The sequence below is a fragment of the Tenebrio molitor genome, chromosome 6 (assembly GCF_963966145.1).
Source record: "Tenebrio molitor chromosome 6, icTenMoli1.1, whole genome shotgun sequence".
Taxonomy (NCBI): Eukaryota; Metazoa; Arthropoda; class Insecta; order Coleoptera; family Tenebrionidae; genus Tenebrio; species Tenebrio molitor.
Genome location: NC_091051.1, coordinates 20,909,853 through 20,925,531, shown reverse-complemented (window position 1 = coordinate 20,925,531; position 15,679 = coordinate 20,909,853). Strand labels below are relative to the sequence as shown.

General features: G+C 37.5%; 1 long non-coding RNA gene across 2 annotated transcripts; it reads left to right on the top strand.

Moving 5' to 3' along the window:
• The first annotated feature begins 205 nt into the window (after positions 1–205).
• Positions 206–11,537, top strand: LOC138132637 (uncharacterized). 2 transcript variants are annotated; one of them, XR_011160140.1, is made up of 5 exons: positions 206–342; positions 694–2,596; positions 2,655–2,844; positions 2,911–3,334; positions 9,036–11,537. It is a non-coding gene; the product is annotated as an uncharacterized lncRNA (long non-coding RNA). The 2 variants fall into 2 exon arrangements; XR_011160139.1 differs by having other exon boundaries at positions 2,655–3,334.
• The last annotated feature ends 4,142 nt before the right edge of the window (positions 11,538–15,679 follow it).

Here is a 15,679-nt window from a genome sequence, read left to right as displayed (position 1 = left end):
CAACTGCAACAAAATATCTGTTGGAACTGTAAGACCGGTTTGCACCATTGTAGATTAAAAGTTAATCCACGGTTAAAACCTTAAACCTCGGTTTAAAGTTTTGCACGACATTTAAATTTAAGCTTAAACTTCAGTCTAGTTAATCTGTTGAGTTGGTACGGCTTAAGTCTCTAAACTGAAGATTACGTTTGAGACGCATGTGCAGTAAGACCGTGTACGCCTGGTGTACGCACTGTGCACATGGTGGATGCACACTTGTCAACAATCTGATTGTTGGAAGTTAGATGCCATTATTGCCATTGTGCCATTTATTTTGTAATCATCCGTGATTTGTTCTAAAAGGTGAGTAGATAGTGATTTCCAAGTTTGTTATTAATGGTGGTTTGCACCAACACTAGTTAAATTATTTCATAATCAGCCTAAAGTTACTTTAACAGTAAAGTTACCATTTACCATAGAAACATATTGTTGCAACAATCCATTAAAGTCACGTTAAGATAAAGTCGACTTTAAGTTTATTATGAAACTGGCCCTTAATCTCTGATTAAGAACAATTGTTACTATGGATTTAATCAGAGATCAAATTTAACTAGTGTTCATGCAACCCACCCTTAATCATTAAAAAATTACCTATGTGTAAGAAAGTAGAAATGTGCGGTCAGAATTTGGTAAATATGTTTAATTTTATTACAGAAATGGATTCACAAACAGAAAAGAGAATGCGAGGGGCAAATTTTTCTGCAGATGAAAAAGCGCTGTTATTAGTAACCGTGCAAAAATACAATAATATTATTAACTGCAAAAAATCAGATGCCACTACATGGAAAGAAAATGAAGCAGCATGGGAGAAAATTGGGAAAGAATTTAATGCCCAAAGCCCAGCGCGCATTTACCGTGAACTTCCTTCATTAAAGACTATATATAAGAACACGAAGGGGCTTACAAAAAGAGTAGCAGCAAATGAAAAAAGGGAGAGCCGTGCTACAGGTGGTGCACGAGCCCCAGAAGGGGATAAGCCCGACTTTTATGAACTGGCCTTGGGAACAATTGATAGAGATACAGTATTTGTCCTACCGGAGAATGGGGGTGATATCTCATCAGAAGAAGAGAATGGGCATGAAACATCCACCACCATAACACAATCGACAGAGAATCTACAGGAAGTTGCAACAACTTCCATACAAGGTGAGACAAATTTTACAAGAAATACCGGAAATGAATGGAACGAAGATTGGAGATGGAGTACGTCAGGGTGTGAAATTGTGAGAAACAATAGAGAACTTCGATAGTGTCATGAAAATCCCCAATTTTGGAAAGATCATTTAAAAGAAAAATGAAAGTGTCGACTGAATCAAATAGTTGCATAGCGAGTGAGAATAGAGAACATAGATTAGAGAGGGGGGGTTGGTTAATAGAGAAGCTTCAACTTCAACAGCTACAGCTGAGACAGTTCCATCCATTACAGGATCACCAGGCATTCCAGTTAATGTGGAGATTAATGAAAACAGATCTCTTCTAAATTATAAACCCCCAATGTTAAAAACACCTGTCCACAAAAAATTGAAAATGTCGACAAGGATAAGTGAGATTCATGGAGAGAATGTAGCTTTGAAGGGAACAACTCGCATAAATAGTTTCAGAAGAAGGGCAGTGACACAAACACTCCATTCTTTTAAAGTCTGTGAAGTTTACGAACAACTAGCTCATGAAAAGTAAATTTAGTACGAAGACAACAAGAACACGCAGAAGTCGAACATAAGGAAAGACTGCTTGAAATGCAATTAAAGGAAAAAATTCTTTAAATTGAACTTGAAGTAGAAACAGAAGAACTTGCACAGTTGAGACAGTAGCTTAAATTTACTTAGGTAATAAAAATTCATTCTTCTACTGATGAGAGACACTACGCCACGGTCTAGAAAACGAACCAGAAGAATGACCTTATAAATAACTGTCGCAATGTTTACAAAATGAAAAATACCAAAAGTCCACTGTACGTCGTCATCGCGGACAACAACACCACACTCAACGAAGTAACCGAAAAAGCAAGGGCCGTGCAACAAGTTATACAATGTCGCAAGTGCTAAAGCTGGGCCCACTCAACAATAAACTGTTATGCAAAGATAAAGTGTGGGAGGCCTCATCTCACTAACGAGTGCGTAATTAAGAAAAAAAGACAACGAAGAAGATCAGAGAAAAAGCAAATGCGCGAATTGCGGCCAGGGGCATCTGGCCAATAGCACGGAATGCGAGGTATACCAGGCCAGGAATCAACACTTGGAAAAAATCAAAGCTGCAGAAAAAAGAACGAAGAAAAACATCACCTACGTCCAGGCACCGCTGCCCACAGAATGAGACCACTGAAGCAGTTATGCTTTATCTGAGTTTGTGTAAAGCATGTGAGCAAAAGGCGAAAGGAAAGAGAAAATGACTAGTTATAAAGCCAATTCTTGTTAGTGAGCTCAACTCTAGGTATCAGGTAGATTTGATTGACTTGCAAACGCAACCAGATAGTGAGTATACGTTTATCCTCAATTATCAAGATTACCTAACCAAATTTGTAGTTTTAAGACCCCTTAAAACTAAAACTGCTACTGAGGTAATATGTATAAGATATAATTTCACTTTAATGTCAAAGCTAAATATTTTGTTTGTAGGTTGCTGAAAATTTGTAAGACATCTTCACATTCTTGGGTGCTCCATCTATTCTTCAAAGCGATAATGGGAGAGAATTTGTCAACAAAATACTCGGAGAACTCACTTCTCTTTGGATTGTTCACGGTAAGCCAAGGCATTCTCAAAGTCAAGGATCTATAGAAATAGCCAACCATGACGTTGTTTGACCCGGTGAGGTCGAATGTTTTTGAATAAAGACTTGTTAATAATAATAACAATTTATTAACGTTTTATCAGCTCACTCCGTTCGAAGTGTGCTGGTTGAGGTACAGATCTCGAATGTTGGTAAAAGGGTGGAGAGGCTTAAACTAAATTTACAATTGCAAGGGGGGAGGTAACGGCCCTTTCAGGTATAAACGTAGAATTTCTAGGATTATACAGGCGTACAATAGTATATAGTATATAGTTTATAAGGAAGCTCCAGGTGTAACGATAACCGTTCGGACGTATCTGCAGTGGTCTGAGTGATTTGTTCCAACTTTCGGTGTTAAGTGCAGAGCGAGCATGCCCGCTCGAAGCTCGGCGCGCGGCCGAAAGGGTGAAGAGCCCCCCAAAAAGCCAGCACCTCCAAGATGCTGTCGAGAGAGACCCCATCTCCGCCTCCAGCCGCTGCTGCGTCAACCCCATCCACCAGGTCCATGACGTTGGCAAAAAAAAACCGGTGAGTCAAAAACCTTACCAACCATAATTGAACGCACCCCAACCCCCGAGCTCTATCTCTCTAACTCGAGAGTCTCGTCGCCGACCCCATCAGCAACCTCTTCGAAGCCACCTTCTCCCGCAAACCAACCGGCCCGCGAATTTAAGTACACAGTCAGGGAAATTCCCGCCAACCTCGCAACCCAGCTGAGGGTGAACAATAATAAAACCGCGTTGGTCAAAGCCCCTCTCGCCCCCAACTTCGTAAAGACCCTTCAGGTCGCCGCGAACAGCCCAACGATCACCATCGTCCCCATAAATCGCAAAACTCCCGGACCCGGTTCTGCCCCCAAAAAACCCACCTTCTCGGTGGTCGTCCGTGACGTCCCCCAAGATATCTCCGCCGAGGAGATCGCCACCCTTTGCCCTTCACTGTCGATAGTGAAGGCCTGGGGAATCGTCTCCAGGAAATCTAATCGCCCCACCTCCTTCATCCGCGTTCTGACGACCGATAAGCTTACCGTTGATTACGGCCGCACCTTCGAGTGCGAGACCTCACACCCACCCACCCCCACACTTTTGCAGTGCCCCAGGTGTTTCCAGTTCGGCCACGGTCAGGCCGAATGCACCAATAAAGCCATCTGCCCCAAATGCCCCCAAAAGCCACCCGCCAAACAAATGTCCCGCGAAAGAACCCTCTTGCTCCTCTTGCAACGGCCCCCATCCTGCATGGTCGCGCGCTTGCCCGAGTTTCAAACATATCCTAGTGACTGATGAAACTCCCGTTCTCCCCCTTAAAATCATCGACCCCCCGACCGCGATCGCCGAACCGACCGACTCCGATTCGGACCTCGAAAACGACACCACCATCACCATCATCAAGAGCTTGATTACCTTCATGACCAAGACTCTGTTTGACCTCTTCCCCATGCAACGGTCTAAAATTCAAACTATCCTCGAAAACACCTCCAAATCGGTTTTCAACGTCGTGACAAAAGTGTCCCACTCCGGACACAAAATCCACCTCACTTTCGACCAGTGAAGTGGCCCCCACGTCCCCCCCTTTTTCAACTGTCATGCATAGATGGCTCCGATACAAATGGGATGCATAAATATCTGCGGCATAAATCGTAAACTAAATAAATCCCCTCAAAAATTTTCTCGCGCAGGATAAAATTTCAATTCTGGCCATCTCGGAAACTCACACGGTAAAATCAATAGTCGTTTCAAAATTTCACTCCTATCAGCGGAACTCTGAAATTAATCCCACCCGCAGCGGCGGCGTCGCCCTCCTCGTCACCCAAAACCTTGCCTCCACCCCCTACACACTCCCTAACCACCTTAACCACCGAGAAGCCGTCGCAATCAACCTCCACTTCCAAAATATGTCCATTACATTTTTTTTTAATTTCTGATTGCCTAAAATACCTTCCCAAAATTCGTCATCAGCTCTCGGACTAATAGGTAATGGAGATAGTAGTGTTGTTAAAAAAATTCGAATTGGCAAACCCTACGGACCAAATTACTTTGTGTACAAAACTGAATGCAGAAATCACATTTTACTAAATTACTGCAGTAAGATTAGAGACATTGCTAAAACACCAAGAACAGATGTAAACATCAGAAATTTTCTTCGTAATAGCATTTTGAAATTTAGGACCGAGATTGTAAGTGCTATAAAGTATCGTAAGTAAGAAAATTGTCCGATCAACGTAAGAATTTATAACATGAAGAAAGATATTTTGAACGGTCCTGCACATACAGGGTGTCCCAGAGTTGCGAAAAAGCTCCATAACTTGTTTGTTATTAAAGATATCAACTTTTACTTTTTTCTAGATAATAGCTACGCTTCTACTGCACATTCAGAAAATATTGCGATATATATACAGTGCATCTTAATATCATAAAAACACTAAAGTTATGTTTTTTTAAATGGAACCTACCCAGTTTGATTTCATTTTTGGATTCTACGCTAAATTGTGAATCAAATCTGCACAGGTCGTTTTTACTTATCTGCCATCGTTTTTGACCAGTGGAGCTTTATTTACCAGAATTCCGAATTGCAGGGGTCCTTTCGAAAATTCGTACCTTCCAAATAGTTACACACAAATTAAAATAACTGACGCTGTTTGATTTCCGAATGTTTGCTGTATCTGTTACTCCATAACGTGCTGAGCCCCATACGCCTACTGCGATTTTTTAATTATAACAAACTAAAAATGTCAAAAACTCATTTTTTTCAAATGGCACCTCCCATTTATTATTGCACTAGTCGAAAGCTTTTTTGACAAGCTTTCCAACAGTATAGTCGAATATGAAAATCTAGGGTGCTATCTTAAAATCACTAAAAATCACTGAAATAATTAAATGTTTAATTGTTAAACACTGTTTTGTTGGTTGATTCATCTTTATGGAGTGACTATTGTGTGATTATCTTTTGTTAGGCCTACTAGATTTTTGCATTGTATTTTTAAATGAAAAATTGCACCAAATTTAGTGATTTTAGGATAGCGCCCTAGATTTTCAGATTCAGCTATACAAACCTGATATTGTTCAAAAGCTTGTCAAAAAAGTTTTCCAGTGCAATAATAAATACGGGGTGCCATTTGAAAAAATTGATTTTTTGACATTTTTAGTTCGTTATGTTTAAAAAGTCGCAGTAGGCATATGCGACTGAGCAGGTTGTTGAGTAAACACTCAGCAGATGCGGCAAACATTCAGAAATCAAACAGCGTCAATCACTTTAATTTATGTGCAACGATTTGGAAGTTACGAATTTTCGAAAGGACCCCTGAAACTCGAAATTCTGGTAAAAAAAGCACCACTGATCAAAAACGATGGCAGATAAGTAAAAACGACCTGTATAAATATGATTAATAATTTAGCATAGAATTCAAAAATAAAATTAAACTAGGTAGGTTCCGTTTAAAAAACATAACTTTAGTGTTTTTATAATATTGAGACACACTGTATATATACCGCAATATTTTCTGAATGTGCAGTAGAAGGGTAGCTATCATCTAGAAAAAAGTGAAAGTTGATATCTTTAATAACAAACAAGTTATCGAGCTTTTTCGCAACTCTGGGACACCTGTATATTTGACGATCACACAGACTGCATTGTATTTTTTTAAAAAGAAATTCTACATTTTCTAGATTTTTGAATTCCAGCTTGGCGTTACCTTTCACACAAGCTTTAAATAGGGTAGCGAGTTTATCATCTAGTCTGCTTTATGACGTTGATAATAATTCGGCAGAAAGTTATAATTCAGTTGTAAATAAATTCGTTGGTGGTAAAAGAATCAATTTCTCCTTGAAAGGTTCATACTTAGGCAGATGTTTAGCTGCTGCAATTAGCTACAATAACAAAGGTATATTTCTACACAAAATGTTGTCTAAGATTTGTGGTCATGTTGGTGTATACACAGAAAAATTCTCAACACATAAGTCAAAAATGAAAACCAAAGCGAAATCTATCAAGAAGAAATGTCGTATACATTGTGCGGACTCTGATTACGGTAAGACTGACGAAAATAAAGTAGATTCAACAATTTCTGATTTGCCTTTAGAGGTATATGAGCAACGAAAAATATTTTTTTTAGTAATTTAGAGAAAAGTGATATTAAATTAATTCAGGAAAAAACTGCTAATCAAAACAGCGATGACGAATGGCGTCAAGAACGAAGTATACGTTTAACAGCAAGTAATTTCGGAAGAATATGTAGAATGAAAGATAATACAAATACAGCAAATACAGTGACAAATATTTTACGCGTCCGCGAATCAAACGAGAAACTGCCACTGGCAATACAATACGGAATAGATAACGAAAATATAGGTAAAGAAAAATTTAAAACAACGGTAGGGGTTGAGGTTCTTTCTTGTGGTTTATTCGTCGATGAAAAAATAAGATTTTTAGGGGCTTCACCGGATGGTTTAATAGGTTCCGATTCAATTTTAGAAATAAAATGTCCGTTTGGCGCAAGAGATCAAACAATTGAAGAAGCTGTCACAGCGAAAAAGATTAGCTATTGTACAATCGATCCCACTCAATATGCAGGCGAGAGTGATAAAAGAATTATACTGAAATCTACGCATGTTTATATGTATGTATGTAAGTGCAAGGCCAGTTACATATTACAAAGCGGAAACAGTGTTATTTTGTTGTCTACACAAAAAAGATTTGAAATATGGGATAGTTCAAAAAGATGATGACTTTTGGAGGAAATTTATGGTACAACAATTAGAAAAATTTTATCTGGGAGCTTTCTTACCTGATTCCAGGCGTGCCAAAAATAGGCCTGTGAGATCCATATTAAAAAAAAAAAAAAAACTATAATAGCAATGATTAATAGCATGCAACTATTACTGAATTGCGCGTATTCAGCATTAATTAAATTAAAACTTTTGTAATTTTTAGTATTTTAAATTTTATATATTTGTTGGTTCGACACTGTCAGAATTTGAGAATTTTCTCCTGTGTGAACGGATTTTGATAAATGTGAAAACGAAACGTCAAGCTAATTTTAAAGATTTTAAGCGATTTGGAGCCTTTAAGGCCGCTCGTCGACAAAAAAACGTTGTATTCAACTCGTTCGTGTGTAAATTGGGCCTTTTTTGGCACTCGTGGGCCTTTAAAACGCTCGTTTCATTCGCGTTTTAAAATGGCCCACTCGTGCTAAAAAGGCCCAATTTACGCACGAACTCATTAAATAAACTACTACTTTGGCAGCTGATAATTAAATTTTATTGTCGCGTATAAAATACATTACATTTTTGTAGAGCATTGTGCATTATGCCTATCGGGGAAACCACGTTAAAAAAAACGCGCCTTTTATTCTACCTCTATGGTGGTGTGGAAAAGAATAAATAACAAAGATTATTTCCTTCATGTGTTTAGCAACCAACTGCGTGACAAATATTGACCAATTAAAACGAGAAAACAAAAAATAAAAATAGGAAATTTTTTTGCTAATGAACTCAAACATCTATAAACTATTCGGTTAGAAGACCAACTATTATCAAATAAAAGCCATCGACTTCGTCTCGTGCTCTTATTTGCTAATAACACTAGCTACAAATTTTGACTTTAAAAAGGTATTCTCCGCGTAAAGTACTTTTTTTTAATTTATCTTCATATGCTGAATACAAAATTTATAATAAATACTTACAATTAGTTTCCATTTAACATAAAATAACATTTTTAATTTACAATGCGAAAATTTCCGATAATAATGCGGAATCTGGAAAAGTGCCCCTAATGCTTGCAGCGTTTCCACGTTGAATGGCAAGGGAAATCCTCTCAAAAAGGAAAAAAAATTACAAGATATTTTCAAAAATTAACAGAAAACATACTGTTCTTCTATACATTATTCTGTATATATTGTATTCTGCTTCTGTAACATCTCGACAAACAGTCCAGCAATAATATTCGTCTACAGTGGAAAAATATTCGGAATAATTTTAACTAATTTTTGCTTGTCTACCCATGCTGAATACGAGTGGATAAGTAAAAGTCATTTATTAGTTTAAGTTTTCACGATACCTGATATCTTCCAAATTTAACGATCCTAACCTTCTTGAACTTGATAATATTGATATTTACTTAGTTAGTTGACATCAAATGTCGAAAATATTGTGTTTTGGTGCTCTGTTCTGTATTACTAAGTGATAAGAGTGTTAAAAGAGACATTTTGCTATAAAATTTATTTTATTTTTACTAGAAGAGTGCAAACAAAAGCTTGCCATCACCGATCCGGCGTTATGGCGCGAAAAAGTGGCATCACGATTCCGGAATGGGGCAGCAGAATGGTGGAATTTCAACGCACCATTCGCCCGATCCTTCCAGGACCTGGAGAAGGCCATCACTGGCAAATACGATCGCATAACAATGAAACAGAAACTCATCAACGAGTTTCACGGCACCAGAGTCAGAGTTCCTGGTGGTTGACAATCTGGTTGAGACCGCCATCCTCGGTTACAAATTCCTGGATCAACACCTAGCATGCCTGGACCTCCGCCGCGGCTGCCTGCACCTCGGCGCTGAAGAGAGAAGCACAATCTTCCTGGGCGCCGCCTCGACAGAGCGACCCCAGTCCCTACAGGAGGCGGTAGCAGTCGAGGACGTCCAACACGGCTTCCCGAAGCAACTGGAGCCGGAATTGCGCCAGCTCTTACGCGAGTTTCGGGACGTTTTTAACAACGACCACTACAGCCACGACAAAGCACACAATTCACCTGAGAGACCACACGCCATTCCGGGTGCGGCCTTACCGCTACTCGGACAAGAAGAAACTCCTCATTGATGAGCAAGTGGAGCAAATGCTGGCGGATGGCATCATCGAGCCGGCCACATCGGAGTACGCTTCACCAATCGTGATCGTAAAAAAAAAGGACGGCAGGCCGAGGTTCTGCGTGGACTACCGCCGGCTGAACGAGGTCACTAAAGACGAAGCGGTTCCGCTCCCAATCATCCACGAGACGCTCCGAGACTTGGGGCAAGCGAAGGTTTTCACGTCGCTGGACCTGAAGTCGGGGTACTGGCAGGTACCGCTTGTCTTCGACCACCCACATTTTCTTTGCACAAAACTTGTATTATAAAGCGTTACTTCTACTTGAGCAGCTAAACGTTCAAGACGCCTTGTAGTTATCACAAATTCGCAATAAATTCATTTTTGTTAAGTTTAAATTCGTTTATATTATTTAATAACAACATCGTATAATCGTACCGATCGAAGCGTACGATACAACACATTGGTCCTTCGAGCCGGATTTAAACCGAATGATAAAAAAGTAAAAAGTGATAAAGTTCTCGAGTGAGTGTCGTCTTCGAGGATTCCGACCCTTGGTTCAAGAAGCGTGGCAGCATCCAGAAGCTTGGTAAACAAACCTAACGCCATAGTCTCCACCCAGGAAACCAACAGGCAGTCAAGGACAGCGAGACGTACACCCTCATCGTGGACAACAAATCCAGGTCAGAGATATCTGTTTCCTTTTTATCAACCATCCTCACCCGTTATTGCCATATTGTTTTTTTTTTTTTTTTGTATTGTCATTACGCGGCGTGAGAAGTTTGAGTTGCAAGTTCGAAATTAGATTTAATAATGCCGGAAATGGAAAATCCAAAAACTAGTCGTTCCACGGCAAAAGGTAAATTAACGCGAATAGAAAAATACGTAAACGAGGATACTATCGAGAAAAATATAAACGATTTGACCATACGTTTAAACGCTTTAGAAAATATTATAAAAGACTTTGACAAAGCACAAGCCGGTGTCGAATCAATGCCCGGTATCGAATTACCGGACGAGGAGGACGAACGTGATTCCTTCGAAGGGCTTCAAAAATTAACACTCTTATTCAGAAAACTCAAAATAAGGAACAGGCGATCACAACAGGTACATCTGTCCGTTCGGTATCAAATTCAAATCGCGATGATTCTTTAAACATGTGTATAGCTTGCCTACATTTTCTGGTTGTTATAAAGACTGGCTCTCATTCTCAGATCAATTTAAGTCAGTTATCCATGAAAACGACAAGTTAGATAGTTGCAAAAAATTCCATTATCTAAGAGTTTGCCTAAAAGGCGAAGCGCTTAAGACCGTAGAATCGTTATCGGTGTCAAACAATAATTATGAAATCGCATGGGATCTACTCGAAAGACGTTATGCCAACGAGAGATTAGTAGCGTAGTATGCTATTTTAAAATTTCCGGTAATTACGCGAATTAATTGATATGTTGAACACCAATATGGAAGCGTTAAAAATGTTAAAAGTACCGGTAGATAGTTGGGACGCGATCATTGTTCCGATTATAACCGAAAAAGGAATGGCAGAGCAAGGTCGATGCATCCATTCCCCAGATTTAGGAGATTCTCACGCTGGTGCTGTAAAACGTTTCCGGTCACTAGAAAGTAAACTCAACAGACACCCCGAATTAAAAGAACAATATTCGAACTTTATGATGGAATATCGGCAGTTGAACCACATGGAACTTCTAAAGGATCCGACAATCAATTTTGAAAATTCTTGTTACCTGCCGCCCCACGCGGTCCTTAAGGCTCCAGTGGAGTAAAATAAAATTCCAGTTTCGGGGAATGTGGGTTGTATACTCTGTAAATTGTGACGGGTGTCAATCAATTTGCCCGGGGTCCTTCGAGCAGAAGTTATGGTCATAAAATGCATGCATTTCTGTCAGGTAGAAATGCCGACACTGAGGACGGCCAACAAACCCGTTCCCGTTATCCCTCCCATAAACCATTATTTCGGAATACTGACACTACAAATACCGTATAGTTTTCCCATTTATAATTTGGTTTTACTACCAGCCCTGTTGTAAGGGTGTTAAATACCCCGACAATAGGCAACTACCGCCATCAATCCTAGGACTGTAAAAGAAGGTCTGTTGTCTGACCAGGTTACAATATCTTCACTATCGCCAAAACCACAACCCCAGCCCCTAATAATTAATTGCACTGCCATAAAACCAAATTATAAATGGGTAAACTATAAAAGAAATTTTGTATTCAGAAAAATCATCCATTCCAAATTCTGTGACAAAACAAAGCGACAGAGAAATAGGAGCACATTATCGGGTTGAATGTTAAAAGTTGTGCCATGTTTATTGATAAATATAAATCATTTTTAGCAAAGAGATGGATTAATAAATTCGAATGCAGTTCTTGCAATAAAGTGACCATATTCCACACGTGAATTAACAATTGAATAAGGTATCAAAAATAACATTACTGATTTATTTAACGATGGATCATGAAAACCATATAAAATTAAAAACATCGCATCCTTATTATAATTAGGTATGAGTACCACAAATATCACCAATCGTGATATTTGTTACTTCGTTGTTTATATACTGCTACGAAAGAGAAAATCAATTCTGATTTAAAATATTGCATAATTAAAAGGGACGATAGATTCTGGCATGAAATTGATAAATTGAAAATCACTTAAACATTTTATTTTGGGACTTTCTTCCAGAATTAGTGGATCCTAGACATCAAAGAGGTCAGCCAAATACTAAAAAAATAGTTATAATTTTGCATTGTTAATATTTTAAAATCAACTCAATTCGAATTTTTATTCATTTAGATAAGGCGTTAAATCTATTTTTTTATTTTTATTAAAATAATAAAAAGAAATTAATTAACGAAAGTTGATAAGTTGGTTATGTGAAAAAATTGTAGTAAGTAAATAACACTATGTCGATGTCGATATTCTCTACCTTCTTGTTTACCTGCAATATTTTTGGTAAACATTTGGAAGGGTCGTTTCACTTATTATACCTGCATCTTTCATATTGTAGGTAAAAAAAAAACATTTACCAATTGTTCGTGAAGTTTTGCATTTTGTCTTGTGCACTAAGAAGTTACTTGAATATTTACACGAAAAATATTGATAATCTTCCAGGATTTTAATAGGGCCCATTATGGTCGTATGAATCCAGATATTGCCAGTAATCGGCTGGCTTAGAAACCACTGAAGATTATATTCTGAATCAATTCCAATTTTAACAATGGAGCAACGCAATAATGACGAGTGAGAGAGGCTAAGAAATAACAGGTTAACTGCTAGTAACTTTGGAAGAATAATAAATATGAAAATTACCACGGACATTGCAAATACGATAAAAGATATTTTATGTCGCCTCGAAAAATCAAAATCTAAAAAATTATCTGAATCACTGCAATGGGGTATTGACAACGAAGAAAAAGCAAAACAAAAATTGGAAGAAATAACGGGTCTATGTTCGTGCGGTTTATTTGTAGACACTGAGAAAACATTTTTGGGGGCATCACCAGATGGATTGGTTGATTTGGACTCAATTGTTGAAATCAAATGTCGATTTGCTGCTTGAAACACCGACATCAAAACGGCAATAGAAAAAAAAAATATTTAGAAATGAATCCCAGGGATGATGATAAAATATTATTAAAAGAAAATGACAATTATATGTACCAGGTTCAAGGTCAACTGCTTATGAGCAATCTCCAAAAATGTTATTTTATACATACATATAACAATTTATTATAAGTCTTAACTATGTACCTGTACCTACCTATAAAAAATTGAATTCTCTGACCAAACAACGATTCAATAAAGTTTTTATTTAATAACAGCAAGAACCAAAACAAATGTCGTAAATAATACCTGATTTCGATGGTTCCAAACGTTTGCAGCTTGATAGTCCGTACTGGAAATTTTATAATGTGTACCAGGAATTTTGACTCTTTCGATAACAAATGGATTATTGGATTTTCTCGGTCCTTCTAGGTACTTACCTAGGACCCAAGTAACTGTACGGTACGGTAATAACGGTGAAAAGAGGTAGGTTTAAAATTAAAAAAATAGCTATTTGTGCAATAAGTTAGGAAAAGTGATTTTTTTCCGTACGACATGCGGGATTTTTAATCGAGACGAAGTCGAGATTAAAAACGCGTCGAGTACGAAAAAAACACTTTTCCTACGAATTGCACACATGATTTTTTCTACTGGAGTTTGGAAAATACATAAAATTTGGATATTTTTAATTTAGTATTAATTATTTCTAAATTAAAAAGCGAAATCAAAATTGTTCTGCTTTGGTTACCATAGAGAAACAATTTATTAATGAAAAATTGTGAAGGCGTTTAAGCTTTTGTCTCAATTAAATACCAGTTTTTACTTTACGTATTCCAGGAAACGACCAAAATTGAACTTTTAGTGTTGAAATATTATTTCCGCCCTTAGTAGGAAATTTTTCACTTTTCCTAACTCAAATTAGTATTACAATGTTGAAGTTTTCCAAACTCTAGTAGAAAAAAATAAAAATAACAGTACCTAGGTAACATTCCTATCTATCTCAAAGTGAAAGTAACAACACTGAATGAATTTGGGGGAGTTCATATTGTTGGACCGTTTTAATTTATTATAGTATAACAGTGTTTTTCTTTTGGTTTTCCTTTTTTGTCAATGGTATTTCACTATTTCTCAAAACTATTTCATATTTACCTCACTTTGACATTTAATAGAGATAGGAAATAGTTTTGAGAAATAGTGAAATACAGTTGGTACAATTTGGTTTTGTCCATTTATCAATTAATTGTCTACTACAGTTGACAAAAGAGGAAAATCAAAAGAAAAACAGTGTAATAATTTTATAAATATTATTATTCGACGGATTTGGAGACCGATTAGGTTACTATCTAGCGGCTTTTGGTAAAGAGTTTGAGGCGTTTGAGCGTTTAAAATACTAAAATATTTGTCAACCTCTTTACTTTAAAATTTATAATTTAGATTATAAATGTTTCATTAACTAAAATTGTTCCCTATGGTTCATTGATAAAAAAATTCACTGTATATTTCTCGCAGAAAAACATATTCACTCATTCTTTCATCAAAAATGACGCATAATATTTATGGCACGCGAATCAATGAAAATCCTGATCAGTGCGACCTGTTTTTATAATATCGCAAAAATTGCACAGCACAAATGCGTTGAAGACCGCCTGTAATAAATGACGGCCCAAAGCAATGGACTGGCCGAACCCTCGGTCATAAAAGTATTATGGCCGTTTGCACCGTCAATACTAAGTAATACTTAAGTATTGGACCAGACTTAAGTTGCCGATTTCATTTGCACCGCTACCAAATGGTTTCTTAAGCTGTGCCTAAGTTAAGCCCCCGAATATTCCTGTCCTAACTTTTAGGCAATGCTTGGCACATGCGTATAAGATATTTTGTTCGGACTTGTGATGTTGATGGCGCTGGCGCGAAATTATCCATTTCTTGTCGGTTGTCGAAGCTTCGCATCGGCGAATCTTTTACATTAAATTATTAGATCAGCAAATTTGTTGCTATTTTATCATGAGTTGCCAGTTAAGGTTATGGGACAAACGGCTGTCTATAGCCGAATTAACTGAGCAGCAGCTGAAGAGGAATGTGGAGTTTGACGAAGAAAAACGAAAAATGGAGATGCAAATTCTACAAGTAGAATTAGAGTTAAAAAAAGAACAATTAAAAAAAAATGAAGAACTGGAACAACAATTCTGTATTGTAATACATTTTTTATTATAATTTTTTTTTTAACCGTTCTCTGTAATGATAACAATAACAGAGAAGTGGTTAGAAACACCTGTCAAAAATCTAGTTTGTAACTAAGTTTATACCAACCGCCGCCAATATTACTAGAATTTTGCTGTGTTGCCAAATTGAATAGACCTTACCGTTGCTTACATTTAAGGAGTGCTTAACTATCTACGGTGCAAAGGATGAGAGACTTAGGTAAGACATAACTTTAAGTCTTTCCTAAGGTAAGTAATGCTTAGCTACAAAACGGTGCAAACGGGCATTAGTGCGTTATAAGGACCTA